The 21,113-nt window shown below is 41.2% G+C and overlaps 8 non-coding genes and 4 pseudogenes across 8 annotated transcripts; 4 read left to right on the plus strand and 8 right to left on the minus strand.

The window, feature by feature from the left end:
* Positions 1 to 915: 915 nt before the first annotated feature.
* Positions 916 to 1,091, minus strand: LOC149938534 (U2 spliceosomal RNA; annotated as a pseudogene).
* Positions 1,092 to 2,821: 1,730 nt separating this feature from the next.
* Positions 2,822 to 2,958, minus strand: LOC149938535 (U2 spliceosomal RNA; annotated as a pseudogene).
* A 1,154-nt stretch (positions 2,959 to 4,112) lies between these two features.
* Positions 4,113 to 4,231, plus strand: LOC149938536 (5S ribosomal RNA). The gene has a single exon (XR_016482061.1). It is a non-coding gene; the product is annotated as a 5S ribosomal RNA (ribosomal RNA).
* A 1,987-nt stretch (positions 4,232 to 6,218) lies between these two features.
* On the minus strand, positions 6,219 to 6,410 carry LOC149938537 (U2 spliceosomal RNA). The gene has a single exon (XR_016481501.1). It is a non-coding gene; the product is annotated as a U2 spliceosomal RNA (small nuclear RNA).
* Positions 6,411 to 7,561: 1,151 nt separating this feature from the next.
* On the plus strand, positions 7,562 to 7,680 carry LOC149938538 (5S ribosomal RNA). Its single transcript, XR_016482062.1, has one exon. It is a non-coding gene; the product is annotated as a 5S ribosomal RNA (ribosomal RNA).
* A 1,987-nt stretch (positions 7,681 to 9,667) lies between these two features.
* On the minus strand, positions 9,668 to 9,859 carry LOC149938539 (U2 spliceosomal RNA). Its single transcript, XR_016481663.1, has one exon. It is a non-coding gene; the product is annotated as a U2 spliceosomal RNA (small nuclear RNA).
* Positions 9,860 to 11,575: 1,716 nt separating this feature from the next.
* Positions 11,576 to 11,708, minus strand: LOC149938540 (U2 spliceosomal RNA; annotated as a pseudogene).
* Positions 11,709 to 12,858: 1,150 nt separating this feature from the next.
* LOC149938541 (5S ribosomal RNA) lies at positions 12,859 to 12,977 on the plus strand. The gene has a single exon (XR_016481436.1). It is a non-coding gene; the product is annotated as a 5S ribosomal RNA (ribosomal RNA).
* Positions 12,978 to 14,948: 1,971 nt separating this feature from the next.
* Positions 14,949 to 15,141, minus strand: LOC149938542 (U2 spliceosomal RNA). The gene has a single exon (XR_016481682.1). It is a non-coding gene; the product is annotated as a U2 spliceosomal RNA (small nuclear RNA).
* Positions 15,142 to 16,709: 1,568 nt separating this feature from the next.
* Positions 16,710 to 16,866, minus strand: LOC149938543 (U2 spliceosomal RNA; annotated as a pseudogene).
* A 1,154-nt stretch (positions 16,867 to 18,020) lies between these two features.
* LOC149938544 (5S ribosomal RNA) lies at positions 18,021 to 18,139 on the plus strand. Its single transcript, XR_016482064.1, has one exon. It is a non-coding gene; the product is annotated as a 5S ribosomal RNA (ribosomal RNA).
* Positions 18,140 to 20,106: 1,967 nt separating this feature from the next.
* Positions 20,107 to 20,298, minus strand: LOC149938545 (U2 spliceosomal RNA). Its single transcript, XR_016481503.1, has one exon. It is a non-coding gene; the product is annotated as a U2 spliceosomal RNA (small nuclear RNA).
* Positions 20,299 to 21,113: the final 815 nt, after the last annotated feature.

Consider the following 21,113-nt stretch of genomic DNA (forward strand, 5'->3'; position numbering starts at 1 on the left):
ATTATAGAGCAATATATAATAAATGATTTTGTACTTACCAAAAATAAGCCTTGCCACTTTATATCTTGGTAATGTAGCTGCCGCGGGCGGCGGGCCCCCGGCGGCGACTCACTGTCCACGGAAGACGGGAAGAGAGAAAAAATGGAGAGGGGCTTATTTCGTGTTTTCTCTTTACGCGGAACATCTTGGCTGGAACCCAATGACCTAAAAATGAGGGGCGCGCTGTCTCTACCCACCATACCGAAACCCGCGAATTTACGTTATGAAAACCGGTTCCTTCAGCCAACCACTTAGAACATGCACGATTTACGAACCTTGGGTTACGAATAAAACCACAGGAATAACACAGAACAACCTCTTTTCGCGCCTTTATTTTACCCCTCTTACTTGCCTCCCGCTCGTCGGCCATTGCCTCTGCCCTAAACGGGGAGTCTAGCATCCACTCCTTGGGTATCCATAATGGAGGAGAGGACTGAAAGGGGGAAAACCAAGCATGGACGCGCCCAGGAAAATACCAAGGAGGATAGGAAGGGAGGCGAAGTAGGAGGGATGAACGCGGCAGCATCCTTGTAAGAAGCTTAGCGGCGGGAAAATTTCGGAAAAATGGCGGCTAGACGTAGCGTAGCTGCCGCAATCTTGCCGCCATTCATCCCTCCTACTTCGCCTCCCTTCCTATCCTCCGTGAAAATACCGCGAAAAAGAGTGTATAACTAGGTAAAAGAAAATTCAAAAACTGGAATCTTTCCGATTCTTCATTATTAACTATTCGACAATAAGGATTTTACCACTTATGACGTCAGAGGGGCAATATATTATAATAAAGAAATATATATAAAGACAGCCAAATAACATTTCCCGGAAATACTGTGTTGCGCAGTGCGCCATTATAAGAGCGTTTGATTTTTGATTTCAAGAGAGAAGTGGGCCGATCCCGGATTTACTGCAATACCAGGCCGACCCGTGGCGGAGGTGGAGCAAGCTCCGACCACTCCGCCGCCGTCCAAAAATAAGTTTAATATCTTGGGCCCCGATGGGACCCGTATCAGATATTAAGCTGATAAGAACAGATACTGAATTTGTTTATTTAAAATTCGTTGTCATGGTTACAAGTGTCCGCGTTATTAAAAAATTTAAATTATCGCGAACACTGTTTTACACAAAAAAATCCAGAATTTCTGACGTCGCCTCTATCGTTAAAAGGTAAGTATTTACAATTATTCAAGTATAAACGGGACTAAAACAATTTAAAATACAAAAGAGTTACTTTTTCACTGATTTGTTTTGGTCAAGGTAAGTGGTTTTTCTTTTGATTACACATTCTAAGCATATTTTTTAGTTTTAACAATTTTCTTTTCATTTTTACAGGGTAAACAGGATCCGAGGTAAGTATACGGTAAGTATTACATTTAAGCATACCATTTTTTTTTAAACTATAGACATTTAATATTTACAAAATCAAAACTTTAAATAATGTAAAGTTAAAAGCGTATTAAAACTAAAGATAAAACTTAAAGAGTCATTAAAAACATATTTACATATCATATTCAGGGCCTATTTTTTCCCTTTTTTGATGTGCGATTCTGATGGGGAAGACTGTGGTCGTTTCCTGCGACTTTGCAAGGTGAGGCGCGCTTCAGTCAGTGATTCTTCACGCCATCTAAGTATTTCTGGTGACTCTGTGACCAAGCTTCGTGCACGACGGCAAAAGTTCTCTATTTCCTGTTCGGTCATTGTCGACCAATTCCAATCTCGTTCGTAGATCGGTTCTTCATATGCTGGGTTTTTCGAAATGGGAAAGAGCTCTAGAACAGGTGTGTGCTGTGGCGGAGTCTTTACTGCGTTTGCGTAGCCGTTGGACATTTGCGGCAAATCAGATGGTTTAAGGGAAGATCCTGGCGAAGAGAGACTCCAACCATCTTCACCCCCCTCGAAACATCCTGCTTCCGGTACAGATTCTTCCATCTGTTCTTCGTGGACGGCAGCGTCTGTGATAGCTGCCCTTTTCTGTGGTGGTGGTGTGGTTTCGTTCCCCAGATTGACAGCGTCTTCGGGGGCCGGAATATGGCCCTGGATGACCGAATTTTCTGGAGCTGGTGGCGCCTTTCTTTTCTTCTTAGGACAATCCCGAACCTGATGACTGTCTTTACGACAGTAGAAGCACATTCTTTGGACACCTTGATAAACGAGCTGAATGCGATGTCCGCTGATGGTCATCAGGTTCGGGATTGGGCTCTTGACCTTGACTTCAAGGCGGCGATTTCCGTTTCGGACATCTTTAAGCGGGCCTTTCTGGAAGGTTTCCCATGTTTCCGACACCACTTCGCAGTAGTTCCTCAAAGCGGCTCGCAGGAACGGTAGATCCCACCAGCAAGGCGCATCCTTCATAGTGATCTGAGTCACCGGGTCTGCAACTCCAATGATACTTAGATGTTTGTCGCCGACAATTATACCGGCATCAACGGCCTTCTGATAACAGATGGCGTCCTTGAAAGTGATCTGACATTCAGATTTAGCCAGCATCTGAAATACTGTGATGCTCTTGGGGCCAATGCAGTCGAAAAGAGCTACAGCCAAATCTTCTACATTGACCCCGTCGAACTTGATTCTTGCCGTGGCCTTCTTGGAGGACGAAGGCCCGGACTGTGGTTTGCACGGCAGCGACGACACGGCAGGCATGGCGACGATGGTGGTGACCGCCGAAGCGGAAACCGGATACTCAGGAACCGCTGGGATGAGCCAAACAGCGACTGGAACGCAGGAGCAGGAACAGGAACTTCAACTGGAACAGGATCTGGGTCGGTGTAGAATGCCGACTCAGCTTGGCAGATAGACGAGCAGGTACGTATAACTCGCCTTAAAGGCGTATAAACACTTCTCGCCCCCCGACTAAGATCTCGGTATAGAACTATTGGAAACAGATACTACACTTTGATCTTAGCCAAAAGGCCGAGAAGCGATAACCCGCTAGGAGCCGTCACTGTTTAACAAAGTAAAAAGAGAGAATTCGAGCATTTCAAATATTTCATAATTACGTCACCGAATGTTGGTCCTGGTGGGAGATGACAACGTTTGTAGCCATCGCGCGAACAAAGGAGAAGACGATATCTTGAATCCGTGAAATAGAGGTACACCGCCAGGCCCGGACTGGCACTTTTGGGGTCATCGGCTAGAGACAGTAGAGTGGGCCACTTTACCGGGCCGTATGGAAAAAAAATCTAAATGGTGGTTTATAGGACCATAAATAACGTATTAAGTGTACTAGATTCTACGTGAAACGTCAAACGCGTTTAAATGACCATTTAGGAAAAATTTATTATAAGCGAATAGAGCGTTCTATAAAAGTGGACCATAACCGGTCACTTTTCATACAGACTATAGAGCTGGTTCAGCAGGACTAACAACTTTTGTTATTCTTTGGTTTAAGAGAATTCGGCTTATGTCCTGTCTTTATATGAATATTTTAGAGACGTACCTTTTAGGAGTTGTAGGAGGCACCCTAGGTGTTGAAGTATGTTTGGGGTTAAGGATATTTTCATGATCTAAGTTTCATCTTAAACACGTGGATTTGGGACTAGTATTTTCTAGAATTTTGCTTATTTGCCATCATACATTTATTACAAAAATCATTTAAAATAAGAAAAAAGGCGCGGAAAGCAAAGCCGGAAATATGTGAAGCCTAGGCTAGCAACTACGCTACTAATAAAAATTGACTGCTCTCAATTTCTTACGGGTTTGCCAGATAAATATATTTCTCTAAGACGAAAAACCGGCCAAACCTTCACCTCCTCCGAACTCCAAAGGGGGAAAGCACACCACACCAATTTTATAGATTCGTAAACGCGCCTTCCCAATCGACCGCCATCACCTTACAGTCTACGGGGAGGGTGATGAAAAAACTGGTTTGGGGGGGGGGGGGGGGGATGAAATTTCTGCGGTAAAGGGCTTGCTCGTTGGTTGTCTGTACGATAATATCGGCGCCCAGTAAACGTTTCTAAAAAGAGTGTATAGAACGTTCTATTGGAGCCGCATGCAGCCGGTGGCCCTCGGCGATCACCAACCTACCAGGACCTGGCTAGTCGCGGCTTGTCCACCGCTATCAATTACACTCTAGCGGCAACGGCCATATCACGCTGAATACACCGGTTCTCGTCTGATCACCGAAGTTAAGCAGCGTCGAGCGCGGTCAGTACTTGGGAGGGAGACCACCTGGGAACACCGCGTGCCGTTGGCTACTCATTTATTTTCGCGGGATGGGATTTGCGTCTTTTAACAGGAAAATACCTTCATCCTATCATTTTGACGCTGCTTTTTTATGCAATTAAAAGTTCGCCCAGACGATAATATTATTTCGGTCAACTCTTGGCCTTTTTTTAACAACTGGCAGCATCTTTCCGTGAATAAAATACATGTTAGTATCAAAATTGAACAAAATAAAATGGCGAGAAAATTGGTTTTCATTTTATTCTACTTAAGGCTTGTACTTAAAATAGTACTAACTTACTTACTTACTTACTTACTTACTTACTTACTTACTTACTTACTAACTAACTAACTAACTAACTAACTAACTAACTAACTAACTAACTAACTAATTAACTAACTAACTAACTAACTAACTAATTAACTAACTAACTAACTAACTAACTAACTAACTAACTAACGTTTATCTCTAAACAAAAACATTTCCGCGGTAAAATCCACTCTGAAATGGCCTTTTCTGGTTTTGGAATGAAGTCCAAAGTTAAAATTTTATTAACAAATTCTAATTGTGAAATATATTTTTTGTTCTAAATTTTAATCTTAAATGTAATTTAAATAGTTGAATCTAAAAAAGGACTTTTGGAAAATGTTTTATAGAAGGTTTTATCATGGGACAGCCGCATGGATTAGGGGAGTAACCCAAAAATACAAAATATCAAAACAAACCACGAAATTAAATAATAAAACGGAGACAGAGATATATTTTTTAAACAAAATAATATAGCTAACTTTTATCTATTAATTGTTTTAGGTGATGTAGTTTATGTAAAATATAAAAATGAACCTTGGCACAATATAAATTTAATGTCATGTTTTATTGATACTTAGAAAAAGTAACAAACATTTCAAAAGTCAGATCTTTGAGATCATTATTAAAAAAATATAACATTTTAAATCCGAACTCCTCTATAAATATTAAAATTATAAATTCCTAATCTACTTTAACAAAAGATATATCATATTAAGTTTAATACTATTAATGTTAGGAATAATCATGACTTTGAGATAAATAGAACAAAAATGTTTAATTCCAAATATAGTTAATTATAGAGCAATATATAATAAATGATTTTGTACTTACCAAAAATAAGCCTTGCCACTTTATATCTTGGTAATGTAGCTGCCGCGGGCGGCGGGCCCCCGGCGGCGACTCACTGTCCACGGAAGACGGGAAGAGAGAAAAAATGGAGAGGGGCTTATTTCGTGTTTTCTCTTTACGCGGAACATCTTGGCTGGAACCCAATGACCTAAAAATGAGGGGCGCGCTGTCTCTACCCACCATACCGAAACCCGCGAATTTACGTTATGAAAACCGGTTCCTTCAGCCAACCACTTAGAACATGCACGATTTACGAACCTTGGGTTACGAATAAAACCACAGGAATAACACAGAACAACCTCTTTTCGCGCCTTTATTTTACCCCTCTTACTTGCCTCCCGCTCGTCGGCCATTGCCTCTGCCCTAAACGGGGAGTCTAGCATCCACTCCTTGGGTATCCATAATGGAGGAGAGGACTGAAAGGGGGAAAACCAAGCATGGACGCGCCCAGGAAAATACCAAGGAGGATAGGAAGGGAGGCGAAGTAGGAGGGATGAACGCGGCAGCATCCTTGTAAGAAGCTTAGCGGCGGGAAAATTTCGGAAAAATGGCGGCTAGACGTAGCGTAGCTGCCGCAATCTTGCCGCCATTCATCCCTCCTACTTCGCCTCCCTTCCTATCCTCCGTGAAAATACCGCGAAAAAGAGTGTATAACTAGGTAAAAGAAAATTCAAAAACTGGAATCTTTCCGATTCTTCATTATTAACTATTCGACAATAAGGATTTTACCACTTATGACGTCAGAGGGGCAATATATTATAATAAAGAAATATATATAAAGACAGCCAAATAACATTTCCCGGAAATACTGTGTTGCGCAGTGCGCCATTATAAGAGCGTTTGATTTTTGATTTCAAGAGAGAAGTGGGCCGATCCCGGATTTACTGCAATACCAGGCCGACCCGTGGCGGAGGTGGAGCAAGCTCCGACCACTCCGCCGCCGTCCAAAAATAAGTTTAATATCTTGGGCCCCGATGGGACCCGTATCAGATATTAAGCTGATAAGAACAGATACTACACTTTGATCTTAGCCAAAAGGCCGAGAAGCGATAACCCGCTAGGAGCCGTCACTGTTTAACAAAGTAAAAAGAGAGAATTCGAGCATTTCAAATATTTCATAATTACGTCACCGAATGTTGGTCCTGGTGGGAGATGACAACGTTTGTAGCCATCGCGCGAACAAAGGAGAAGACGATATCTTGAATCCGTGAAATAGAGGTACACCGCCAGGCCCGGACTGGCACTTTTGGGGTCATCGGCTAGAGACAGTAGAGTGGGCCACTTTACCGGGCCGTATGGAAAAAAAATCTAAATGGTGGTTTATAGGACCATAAATAACGTATTAAGTGTACTAGATTCTACGTGAAACGTCAAACGCGTTTAAATGACCATTTAGGAAAAATTTATTATAAGCGAATAGAGCGTTCTATAAAAGTGGACCATAACCGGTCACTTTTCATACAGACTATAGAGCTGGTTCAGCAGGACTAACAACTTTTGTTATTCTTTGGTTTAAGAGAATTCGGCTTATGTCCTGTCTTTATATGAATATTTTAGAGACGTACCTTTTAGGAGTTGTAGGAGGCACCCTAGGTGTTGAAGTATGTTTGGGGTTAAGGATATTTTCATGATCTAAGTTTCATCTTAAACACGTGGATTTGGGACTAGTATTTTCTAGAATTTTGCTTATTTGCCATCATACATTTATTACAAAAATCATTTAAAATAAGAAAAAAGGCGCGGAAAGCAAAGCCGGAAATATGTGAAGCCTAGGCTAGCAACTACGCTACTAATAAAAATTGACTGCTCTCAATTTCTTACGGGTTTGCCAGATAAATATATTTCTCTAAGACGAAAAACCGGCCAAACCTTCACCTCCTCCGAACTCCAAAGGGGGAAAGCACACCACACCAATTTTATAGATTCGTAAACGCGCCTTCCCAATCGACCGCCATCACCTTACAGTCTACGGGGAGGGTGATGAAAAAACTGGTTTGGGGGGGGGGGGGGATGAAATTTCTGCGGTAAAGGGCTTGCTCGTTGGTTGTCTGTACGATAATATCGGCGCCCAGTAAACGTTTCTAAAAAGAGTGTATAGAACGTTCTATTGGAGCCGCATGCAGCCGGTGGCCCTCGGCGATCACCAACCTACCAGGACCTGGCTAGTCGCGGCTTGTCCACCGCTATCAATTACACTCTAGCGGCAACGGCCATATCACGCTGAATACACCGGTTCTCGTCTGATCACCGAAGTTAAGCAGCGTCGAGCGCGGTCAGTACTTGGGAGGGAGACCACCTGGGAACACCGCGTGCCGTTGGCTACTCATTTATTTTCGCGGGATGGGATTTGCGTCTTTTAACAGGAAAATACCTTCATCCTATCATTTTGACGCTGCTTTTTTATGCAATTAAAAGTTCGCCCAGACGATAATATTATTTCGGTCAACTCTTGGCCTTTTTTTAACAACTGGCAGCATCTTTCCGTGAATAAAATACATGTTAGTATCAAAATTGAACAAAATAAAATGGCGAGAAAATTGGTTTTCATTTTATTCTACTTAAGGCTTGTACTTAAAATAGTACTAACTTACTTACTTACTTACTTACTTACTTACTTACTTACTTACTTACTAACTAACTAACTAACTAACTAACTAACTAACTAACTAACTAACTAACTAATTAACTAACTAACTAACTAACTAACTAATTAACTAACTAACTAACTAACTAACTAACTAACTAACTAACGTTTATCTCTAAACAAAAACATTTCCGCGGTAAAATCCACTCTGAAATGGCCTTTTCTGGTTTTGGAATGAAGTCCAAAGTTAAAATTTTATTAACAAATTCTAATTGTGAAATATATTTTTTGTTCTAAATTTTAATCTTAAATGTAATTTAAATAGTTGAATCTAAAAAAGGACTTTTGGAAAATGTTTTATAGAAGGTTTTATCATGGGACAGCCGCATGGATTAGGGGAGTAACCCAAAAATACAAAATATCAAAACAAACCACGAAATTAAATAATAAAACGGAGACAGAGATATATTTTTTAAACAAAATAATATAGCTAACTTTTATCTATTAATTGTTTTAGGTGATGTAGTTTATGTAAAATATAAAAATGAACCTTGGCACAATATAAATTTAATGTCATGTTTTATTGATACTTAGAAAAAGTAACAAACATTTCAAAAGTCAGATCTTTGAGATCATTATTAAAAAAATATAACATTTTAAATCCGAACTCCTCTATAAATATTAAAATTATAAATTCCTAATCTACTTTAACAAAAGATATATCATATTAAGTTTAATACTATTAATGTTAGGAATAATCATGACTTTGAGATAAATAGAACAAAAATGTTTAATTCCAAATATAGTTAATTATAGAGCAATATATAATAAATGATTTTGTACTTACCAAAAATAAGCCTTGCCACTTTATATCTTGGTAATGTAGCTGCCGCGGGCGGCGGGCCCCCGGCGGCGACTCACTGTCCACGGAAGACGGGAAGAGAGAAAAAATGGAGAGGGGCTTATTTCGTGTTTTCTCTTTACGCGGAACATCTTGGCTGGAACCCAATGACCTAAAAATGAGGGGCGCGCTGTCTCTACCCACCATACCGAAACCCGCGAATTTACGTTATGAAAACCGGTTCCTTCAGCCAACCACTTAGAACATGCACGATTTACGAACCTTGGGTTACGAATAAAACCACAGGAATAACACAGAACAACCTCTTTTCGCGCCTTTATTTTACCCCTCTTACTTGCCTCCCGCTCGTCGGCCATTGCCTCTGCCCTAAACGGGGAGTCTAGCATCCACTCCTTGGGTATCCATAATGGAGGAGAGGACTGAAAGGGGGAAAACCAAGCATGGACGCGCCCAGGAAAATACCAAGGAGGATAGGAAGGGAGGCGAAGTAGGAGGGATGAACGCGGCAGCATCCTTGTAAGAAGCTTAGCGGCGGGAAAATTTCGGAAAAATGGCGGCTAGACGTAGCGTAGCTGCCGCAATCTTGCCGCCATTCATCCCTCCTACTTCGCCTCCCTTCCTATCCTCCGTGAAAATACCGCGAAAAAGAGTGTATAACTAGGTAAAAGAAAATTCAAAAACTGGAATCTTTCCGATTCTTCATTATTAACTATTCGACAATAAGGATTTTACCACTTATGACGTCAGAGGGGCAATATATTATAATAAAGAAATATATATAAAGACAGCCAAATAACATTTCCCGGAAATACTGTGTTGCGCAGTGCGCCATTATAAGAGCGTTTGATTTTTGATTTCAAGAGAGAAGTGGGCCGATCCCGGATTTACTGCAATACCAGGCCGACCCGTGGCGGAGGTGGAGCAAGCTCCGACCACTCCGCCGCCGTCCAAAAATAAGTTTAATATCTTGGGCCCCGATGGGACCCGTATCAGATATTAAGCTGATAAGAACAGATACTGAATTTGTTTATTTGAAATTCTGGTCAAAAGTTACAAATGTTCGCGGTTATTATTATAATTTAAATTATCGCGAACACTGTATTAGCAAAATACACTTTCGTAAATATTAACGAGGGTTAAAAGACTGGCGTTCAGATTGTTAACATTTTTCTAGGTACAAACGTTTGAAAGTATTAAAATCTTTGTTATATTTACAGGTTCGAATTTGGGCAATACTTGGACGAGGTAAGTATCATTTGCTTTTGGTTGTAAATTTGAGCTTAATAATTTTGTAATATTAATTTTGTCCCCCTTTTTTTTCAGGGTTTATCTATATCGAGGTGAGTATAACAGGTAAGTATTTAAAATAACAAAACTAATAGATCCTTTTTGTACAAAATTTTAAAATTTAAAAATTAAAAATTCTAAGACGTTAAAGAAAACTTAAAATTAAATCACAAAAGGTGATTCCAGAGAAAGCGAATTCAAATTTAAAAGTGTCAATTAAAATATACCAATAATATATTTACAACACACATTATTGTCCTATTTTTTCCCTTTCTTAGGATCTCTTGCATCTAAGGGACTTTGACTTCGTTTGAAACGATTATGGAGTGTTCTTTCAGCCATCGCTAGAGTGTTGGCCCGCCAGTCTGTGATAAGTGTTTTCGTGGAGGTTAATGCTTTGGCACGCCGACAGAAATCTTCAATTTCGGGTCTCGACATAACAGCGAAATTCCAATCGCGGTCATATATTTCCACTTCCTGTGCAGGTTCCTTTGGTGTTGGAAGATCGGATTTCGGCATACACTGAGGAGACTTAACGGCATCAGCGTAGCCTTTGACTACGACGGGAGATTGAGGTTTCTTTGGGGATGACTCTGGCGTTGTCAACGACCAACTCTCTTTTGGAACCTGGAAGTCACGGGAAGGTCCTACTTCGTCCGATGTTTCGTCATGTGCGCTAGCATCTGCGGCGTCCCCCTCTGGAATCGGCGTTCCGGTCCCTACCATCTCTGGTTCGTCAGATGACGGGGTCTGTTCAGCGATAGTTTCTGGAGTTCGTCGAGCCTTCTTTTTCTTTTTCGGGCAATCCCGAACCTGATGACTGTCCTTGCGGCAGTAGAAACACATTCTCTGGATTCCCCGGTAGGTGATCTGGATGCGATGACCGCTTATGGTCATCAGGTTCGGGATTGTACTTTTCATGCGGACTTCTAAGCGTCGAGTTCCGTTCCTAAGGTCTTTAAGAGGACCTTCCTGGAACGTTTCCCATGACTCGGACAAGACATCACAGTAGGTACGAAGAGCGGACTTGATGAAAGATAGTTCCCACCAACTCGGAGCATCCCTTAGCGTTATGTAGGAAACTGGATCAGCTACACCAATAATGTCAACTTGCTTTTCTCCGACCATAATACCAGATTCTATGGCTTTCTGAAAACAGGAAGCGTCTTTGAAAGTCACCTGTGCGGCATCTTTCCCCACAGGCTGAAACACAGTGATTCCTTGGATACCGACAAGATCAATGAGAGCTGTAGCAAGGTCGTTTAGGGCAACGCCTTCAAACTTGATTCTAGCTGTTGCTTTCTTCAAAGCTGCAGCTGAAGGAGAGGCCATCGATGACTGGGCAGGAGCCATGGCGATGTTGGTGGTGACCGCCGAGGCGGAGACCGGAGCTCAGGAACCGCTTGTTTGTAGCAAGCAGCAACAGGAAAACAGGATCAGCAACCGGAACTGTAACTGGACTGGAGACAGGAACGGCAGCAACTGGTGATTCAGCGTAGCGGAGCAGGCAAACTCGCCTTATAGGCGTAAAACACTCGCCCCTGGACAAAGATCTCGGTATAATTCTGCAGAACAGATACTACACTTTGATCTTAGCCAAAAGGCCGAGAAGCGATAACCCGCTAGGAGCCGTCACTGTTTAACAAAGTAAAAAGAGAGAATTCGAGCATTTCAAATATTTCATAATTACGTCACCGAATGTTGGTCCTGGTGGGAGATGACAACGTTTGTAGCCATCGCGCGAACAAAGGAGAAGACGATATCTTGAATCCGTGAAATAGAGGTACACCGCCAGGCCCGGACTGGCACTTTTGGGGTCATCGGCTAGAGACAGTAGAGTGGGCCACTTTACCGGGCCGTATGGAAAAAAAATCTAAATGGTGGTTTATAGGACCATAAATAACGTATTAAGTGTACTAGATTCTACGTGAAACGTCAAACGCGTTTAAATGACCATTTAGGAAAAATTTATTATAAGCGAATAGAGCGTTCTATAAAAGTGGACCATAACCGGTCACTTTTCATACAGACTATAGAGCTGGTTCAGCAGGACTAACAACTTTTGTTATTCTTTGGTTTAAGAGAATTCGGCTTATGTCCTGTCTTTATATGAATATTTTAGAGACGTACCTTTTAGGAGTTGTAGGAGGCACCCTAGGTGTTGAAGTATGTTTGGGGTTAAGGATATTTTCATGATCTAAGTTTCATCTTAAACACGTGGATTTGGGACTAGTATTTTCTAGAATTTTGCTTATTTGCCATCATACATTTATTACAAAAATCATTTAAAATAAGAAAAAAGGCGCGGAAAGCAAAGCCGGAAATATGTGAAGCCTAGGCTAGCAACTACGCTACTAATAAAAATTGACTGCTCTCAATTTCTTACGGGTTTGCCAGATAAATATATTTCTCTAAGACGAAAAACCGGCCAAACCTTCACCTCCTCCGAACTCCAAAGGGGGAAAGCACACCACACCAATTTTATAGATTCGTAAACGCGCCTTCCCAATCGACCGCCATCACCTTACAGTCTACGGGGAGGGTGATGAAAAAACTGGTTTGGGGGGGGGGGGGATGAAATTTCTGCGGTAAAGGGCTTGCTCGTTGGTTGTCTGTACGATAATATCGGCGCCCAGTAAACGTTTCTAAAAAGAGTGTATAGAACGTTCTATTGGAGCCGCATGCAGCCGGTGGCCCTCGGCGATCACCAACCTACCAGGACCTGGCTAGTCGCGGCTTGTCCACCGCTATCAATTACACTCTAGCGGCAACGGCCATATCACGCTGAATACACCGGTTCTCGTCTGATCACCGTAGTTAAGCAGCGTCGAGCGCGGTCAGTACTTGGGAGGGAGACCACCTGGGAACACCGCGTGCCGTTGGCTACTCATTTATTTTCGCGGGATGGGATTTGCGTCTTTTAACAGGAAAATACCTTCATCCTATCATTTTGACGCTGCTTTTTTATGCAATTAAAAGTTCGCCCAGACGATAATATTATTTCGGTCAACTCTTGGCCTTTTTTTAACAACTGGCAGCATCTTTCCGTGAATAAAATACATGTTAGTATCAAAATTGAACAAAATAAAATGGCGAGAAAATTGGTTTTCATTTTATTCTACTTAAGGCTTGTACTTAAAATAGTACTAACTTACTTACTTACTTACTTACTTACTTACTTACTTACTAACTAACTAACTAACTAACTAACTAACTAACTAACTAACTAACTAATTAACTAACTAACTAACTAACTAACTAATTAACTAACTAACTAACTAACTAACTAACTAACTAACGTTTATCTCTAAACAAAAACATTTCCGCGGTAAAATCCACTCTGAAATGGCCTTTTCTGGTTTTGGAATGAAGTCCAAAGTTAAAATTTTATTAACAAATTCTAATTGTGAAATATATTTTTTGTTCTAAATTTTAATCTTAAATGTAATTTAAATAGTTGAATCTAAAAAAGGACTTTTGGAAAATGTTTTATAGAAGGTTTTATCATGGGACAGCCGCATGGATTAGGGGAGTAACCCAAAAATACAAAATATCAAAACAAACCACGAAATTAAATAATAAAACGGAGACAGAGATATATTTTTTAAACAAAATAATATAGCTAACTTTTATCTATTAATTGTTTTAGGTGATGTAGTTTATGTAAAATATAAAAATGAACCTTGGCACAATATAAATTTAATGTCATGTTTTATTGATACTTAGAAAAAGTAACAAACATTTCAAAAGTCAGATCTTTGAGATCATTATTAAAAAAATATAACATTTTAAATCCGAACTCCTCTATAAATATTAAAATTATAAATTCCTAATCTACTTTAACAAAAGATATATCATATTAAGTTTAATACTATTAATGTTAGGAATAATCATGACTTTGAGATAAATAGAACAAAAATGTTTAATTCCAAATATAGTTAATTATAGAGCAATATATAATAAATGATTTTGTACTTACCAAAAATAAGCCTTGCCACTTTATATCTTGGTAATGTAGCTGCCGCGGGCGGCGGGCCCCCGGCGGCGACTCACTGTCCACGGAAGACGGGAAGAGAGAAAAAATGGAGAGGGGCTTATTTCGTGTTTTCTCTTTACGCGGAACATCTTGGCTGGAACCCAATGACCTAAAAATGAGGGGCGCGCTGTCTCTACCCACCATACCGAAACCCGCGAATTTACGTTATGAAAACCGGTTCCTTCAGCCAACCACTTAGAACATGCACGATTTACGAACCTTGGGTTACGAATAAAACCACAGGAATAACACAGAACAACCTCTTTTCGCGCCTTTATTTTACCCCTCTTACTTGCCTCCCGCTCGTCGGCCATTGCCTCTGCCCTAAACGGGGAGTCTAGCATCCACTCCTTGGGTATCCATAATGGAGGAGAGGACTGAAAGGGGGAAAACCAAGCATGGACGCGCCCAGGAAAATACCAAGGAGGATAGGAAGGGAGGCGAAGTAGGAGGGATGAACGCGGCAGCATCCTTGTAAGAAGCTTAGCGGCGGGAAAATTTCGGAAAAATGGCGGCTAGACGTAGCGTAGCTGCCGCAATCTTGCCGCCATTCATCCCTCCTACTTCGCCTCCCTTCCTATCCTCCGTGAAAATACCGCGAAAAAGAGTGTATAACTAGGTAAAAGAAAATTCAAAAACTGGAATCTTTCCGATTCTTCATTATTAACTATTCGACAATAAGGATTTTACCACTTATGACGTCAGAGGGGCAATATATTATAATAAAGAAATATATATAAAGACAGCCAAATAACATTTCCCGGAAATACTGTGTTGCGCAGTGCGCCATTATAAGAGCGTTTGATTTTTGATTTCAAGAGAGAAGTGGGCCGATCCCGGATTTACTGCAATACCAGGCCGACCCGTGGCGGAGGTGGAGCAAGCTCCGACCACTCCGCCGCCGTCCAAAAATAAGTTTAATATCTTGGGCCCCGATGGGACCCGTATCAGATATTAAGCTGATAAGAACAGATACTGAATTTGTTTATTTGAAATTCTTGTCAAAAATACATTTTTCCGCGGTTAAATTAAAATTAAATTATCGCGGAAAAAAACAGGTCAAATTTTCAAAAACACTAATACAATTTTTCTCTTTACAGAGTTGTCACAAAAGGTAAGTATAACTATGTTTTTTTTTTAACAGGTATTTTGTTTGTAAAATTCAGGTAAGTACAATTAATTTAAAACTCATTCAGACTTTACTTTTTATAATGTAACTAAAAACAATAAGCATATTGAACAATTCAAGCTATATTTCTAAAAAACGCGAAATATAAAAAATTCATAAAAATCAGTACGTTACGTAGTCATCGTACACCTCGGCACTGGTTTTCGCTTTAACGGCGTCGGCCGCGGTCTTGCTTCCGACGTTAACCCTCTTTTCAGTCCTGGATTTATCCCCCGGAGAAGAACTCTGGCGCCTTTTGTTGATTGTCTTTCTTAAGGCTGTGGCTCGCTTGATCAGGAAAAGCCTCCTGGCCGATGATAAGTCGTTAAATGCGTTGAGTTCCGCCACGTATTTTTCGAAGTCATTGGGCAAAAACTTCTTAAGAAAGTTTTCGTCCTCAACAGTCCATATAAGATCGGTGCAGTGTCTGCTTATTTTGTTGACGGATAAATCGGATGGGTGATGCTCTTGAGCCGTATTGTCGCTAGTTTCCAGATTTGGCCGGTCCGGGATCTCCCCCACTTCGTCTCCGACCTTGGTCTCCGGAGCACCGCCATCAGCGTCTTCCCCACTTGGTCCGTCGCTTTCGGGTGGTGACTCCTTATTCGGCTCCCCAGCTGAGAGAGCCTTTCGGCGTTTTTTCGGACAGTCACGCACCTGGTGGCTGTCCTTGCGGCAATAGAAGCACATCCTGTGCACGCCCTCGTACGTGATTTGAATACGTTGACCTTGGATTGTCATGAGGTTCGGGATGGCGGACCTGAACTTTACGGCCAAGCGTCTCGTGCCGGTCTTGAGACCCTTTAGAGGACCTTTCTGGAAGGTTTCCCATGTCTCCGATTGGACATCGCAGTGGTTACGGAGGGCTGTCTTTAGTATTGACAGGGCCCACCAGCTTGGAACTCCTTGAACAGTGATGTAGCGGACAGGGTCTACGATACTCGTGACATCTAGATGACGGTCTCCGACAATGACTCCGGAGTCGACAGCCTTTTGAAAACTTTCAACGTCCTTGAACGTGATTTGCACTTCGGACTTTCCGATTAACTGGAAAACGTCAATGCATTGCTGGCCAATGTGGTTGAGAAGGGCCGAGGCCAGATCATCAACTGGAACATCTTCAAACTTAATTCTCGCCGTATTCTTTTTCAGATCAGCAGCGGACAAGTCAGGCATCTTGGACGAAGCAGGGGGCATGGCTTCCACCACTGCGGACGTCAAGAGACAACGGGAGACGGACAAAGGAACCACCAGAGGGCGATCCCCGAGAGGCGTCGGCGAGGAGACCAGGAACTAGCAGCGACAGGTAAGTAGCAGCAGAACCAGGACCAGGAACAGGAACAGCAGCAGAGTCAGGAACAGCAACGGAACCGGCAACAGCAGCGACAGCTTCAGGAGCAGCAACTGGAACAGGAACAGTGACGTCAGGATACCGGCAGGTAAGACAGCATCGCAGGAACCAGCTGGAGAGCTGGGAAAACTCGCTTGACGGCCTTTCGGCCAAGATTTTAGCGAAATAGCTGGGAACAGATACTACACTTTGATCTTAGCCAAAAGGCCGAGAAGCGATAACCCGCTAGGAGCCGTCACTGTTTAACAAAGTAAAAAGAGAGAATTCGAGCATTTCAAATATTTCATAATTACGTCACCGAATGTTGGTCCTGGTGGGAGATGACAACGTTTGTAGCCATCGCGCGAACAAAGGAGAAGACGATATCTTGAATCCGTGAAATAGAGGTACACCGCCAGGCCCGGACTGGCACTTTTGGGGTCATCGGCTAGAGACAGTAGAGTGGGCCACTTTACCGGGCCGTATGGAAAAAAAATCTAAATGGTGGTTTATAGGACCATAAATAACGTATTAAGTGTACTAGATTCTACGTGAAACGTCAAACGCGTTTAAATGACCATTTAGGAAAAATTTATTATAAGCGAATAGAGCGTTCTATAAAAGTGGACCATAACCGGTCACTTTTCATACAGACTATAGAGCTGGTTCAGCAGGACTAACAACTTTTGTTATTCTTTGGTTTAAGAGAATTCGGCTTATGTCCTGTCTTTATATGAATATTTTAGAGACGTACCTTTTAGGAGTTGTAGGAGGCACCCTAGGTGTTGAAGTATGTTTGGGGTTAAGGATATTTTCATGATCTAAGTTTCATCTTAAACACGTGGATTTGGGACTAGTATTTTCTAGAATTTTGCTTATTTGCCATCATACATTTATTACAAAAATCATTTAAAATAAGAAAAAAGGCGCGGAAAGCAAAGCCGGAAATATGTGAAGCCTAGGCTAGCAACTACGCTACTAATAAAAATTGACTGCTCTCAATTTCTTACGGGTTTGCCAGATAAATATATTTCTCTAAGACGAAAAACCGGCCAAACCTTCACCTCCTCCGAACTCCAAAGGGGGAAAGCACACCACACCAATTTTATAGATTCGTAAACGCGCCTTCCCAATCGACCGCCATCACCTTACAGTCTACGGGGAGGGTGATGAAAAAACTGGTTTGGGGGGGGGGGGGGGGGATGAAATTTCTGCGGTAAAGGGCTTGCTCGTTGGTTGTCTGTACGATAATATCGGCGCCCAGTAAACGTTTCTAAAAAGAGTGTATAGAACGTTCTATTGGAGCCGCATGCAGCCGGTGGCCCTCGGCGATCACCAACCTACCAGGACCTGGCTAGTCGCGGCTTGTCCACCGCTATCAATTACACTCTAGCGGCAACGGCCATATCACGCTGAATACACCGGTTCTCGTCTGATCACCGAAGTTAAGCAGCGTCGAGCGCGGTCAGTACTTGGGAGGGAGACCACCTGGGAACACCGCGTGCCGTTGGCTACTCATTTATTTTCGCGGGATGGGATTTGCGTCTTTTAACAGGAAAATACCTTCATCCTATCATTTTGACGCTGCTTTTTTATGCAATTAAAAGTTCGCCCAGACGATAATATTATTTCGGTCAACTCTTGGCCTTTTTTTAACAACTGGCAGCATCTTTCCGTGAATAAAATACATGTTAGTATCAAAATTGAACAAAATAAAATGGCGAGAAAATTGGTTTTCATTTTATTCTACTTAAGGCTTGTACTTAAAATAGTACTAACTTACTTACTTACTTACTTACTTACTTACTTACTTACTAACTAACTAACTAACTAACTAACTAACTAACTAACTAACTAATTAACTAACTAACTAACTAACTAACTAATTAACTAACTAACTAACTAACTAACTAACTAACTAACGTTTATCTCTAAACAAAAACATTTCCGCGGTAAAATCCACTCTGAAATGGCCTTTTCTGGTTTTGGAATGAAGTCCAAAGTTAAAATTTTATTAACAAATTCTAATTGTGAAATATATTTTTTGTTCTAAATTTTAATCTTAAATGTAATTTAAATAGTTGAATCTAAAAAAGGACTTTTGGAAAATGTTTTATAGAAGGTTTTATCATGGGACAGCCGCATGGATTAGGGGAGTAACCCAAAAATACAAAATATCAAAACAAACCACGAAATTAAATAATAAAACGGAGACAGAGATATATTTTTTAAACAAAATAATATAGCTAACTTTTATCTATTAATTGTTTTAGGTGATGTAGTTTATGTAAAATATAAAAATGAACCTTGGCACAATATAAATTTAATGTCATGTTTTATTGATACTTAGAAAAAGTAACAAACATTTCAAAAGTCAGATCTTTGAGATCATTATTAAAAAAATATAACATTTTAAATCCGAACTCCTCTATAAATATTAAAATTATAAATTCCTAATCTACTTTAACAAAAGATATATCATATTAAGTTTAATACTATTAATGTTAGGAATAATCATGACTTTGAGATAAATAGAACAAAAATGTTTAATTCCAAATATAGTTAATTATAGAGCAATATATAATAAATGATTTTGTACTTACCAAAAATAAGCCTTGCCACTTTATATCTTGGTAATGTAGCTGCCGCGGGCGGCGGGCCCCCGGCGGCGACTCACTGTCCACGGAAGACGGGAAGAGAGAAAAAATGGAGAGGGGCTTATTTCGTGTTTTCTCTTTACGCGGAACATCTTGGCTGGAACCCAATGACCTAAAAATGAGGGGCGCGCTGTCTCTACCCACCATACCGAAACCCGCGAATTTACGTTATGAAAACCGGTTCCTTCAGCCAACCACTTAGAACATGCACGATTTACGAACCTTGGGTTACGAATAAAACCACAGGAATAACACAGAACAACCTCTTTTCGCGCCTTTATTTTACCCCTCTTACTTGCCTCCCGCTCGTCGGCCATTGCCTCTGCCCTAAACGGGGAGTCTAGCATCCACTCCTTGGGTATCCATAATGGAGGAGAGGACTGAAAGGGGGAAAACCAAGCATGGACGCGCCCAGGAAAATACCAAGGAGGATAGGAAGGGAGGCGAAGTAGGAGGGATGAACGCGGCAGCATCCTTGTAAGAAGCTTAGCGGCGGGAAAATTTCGGAAAAATGGCGGCTAGACGTAGCGTAGCTGCCGCAATCTTGCCGCCATTCATCCCTCCTACTTCGCCTCCCTTCCTATCCTCCGTGAAAATACCGCGAAAAAGAGTGTATAACTAGGTAAAAGAAAATTCAAAAACTGGAATCTTTCCGATTCTTCATTATTAACTATTCGACAATAAGGATTTTACCACTTATGACGTCAGAGGGGCAATATATTATAATAAAGAAATATATATAAAGACAGCCAAATAACATTTCCCGGAAATACTGTGTTGCGCAGTGCGCCATTATAAGAGCGTTTGATTTTTGATTTCAAGAGAGAAGTGGGCCGATCCCGGATTTACTGCAATACCAGGCCGACCCGTGGCGGAGGTGGAGCAAGCTCCGACCACTCCGCCGCCGTCCAAAAATAAGTTTAATATCTTGGGCCCCGATGGGACCCGTATCAGATATTAAGCTGATAAGAACAGATACTACACTTTGATCTTAGCCAAAAGGCCGAGAAGCGATAACCCGCTAGGAGCCGTCACTGTTTAACAAAGTAAAAAGAGAGAATTCGAGCATTTCAAATATTTCATAATTACGTCACCGAATGTTGGTCCTGGTGGGAGATGACAACGTTTGTAGCCATCGCGCGAACAAAGGAGAAGACGATATCTTGAATCCGTGAAATAGAGGTACACCGCCAGGCCCGGACTGGCACTTTTGGGGTCATCGGCTAGAGACAGTAGAGTGGGCCACTTTACCGGGCCGTATGGAAAAAAAATCTAAATGGTGGTTTATAGGACCATAAATAACGTATTAAGTGTACTAGATTCTACGTGAAACGTCAAACGCGTTTAAATGACCATTTAGGAAAAATTTATTATAAGCGAATAGAGCGTTCTATAAAAGTGGACCATAACCGGTCACTTTTCATACAGACTATAGAGCTGGTTCAGCAGGACTAACAACTTTTGTTATTCTTTGGTTTAAGAGAATTCGGCTTATGTCCTGTCTTTATATGAATATTTTAGAGACGTACCTTTTAGGAGTTGTAGGAGGCACCCTAGGTGTTGAAGTATGTTTGGGGTTAAGGATATTTTCATGATCTAAGTTTCATCTTAAACACGTGGATTTGGGACTAGTATTTTCTAGAATTTTGCTTATTTGCCATCATACATTTATTACAAAAATCATTTAAAATAAGAAAAAAGGCGCGGAAAGCAAAGCCGGAAATATGTGAAGCCTAGGCTAGCAACTACGCTACTAATAAAAATTGACTGCTCTCAATTTCTTACGGGTTTGCCAGATAAATATATTTCTCTAAGACGAAAAACCGGCCA

The sequence above is a fragment of the Leiobunum rupestre genome, chromosome 6 (genome assembly GCF_980474605.1).
Source record: "Leiobunum rupestre chromosome 6, qqLeiRupe1.1.hap1, whole genome shotgun sequence".
Lineage (NCBI taxonomy): Eukaryota > Metazoa > Arthropoda > Arachnida > Opiliones > Sclerosomatidae > Leiobunum > Leiobunum rupestre.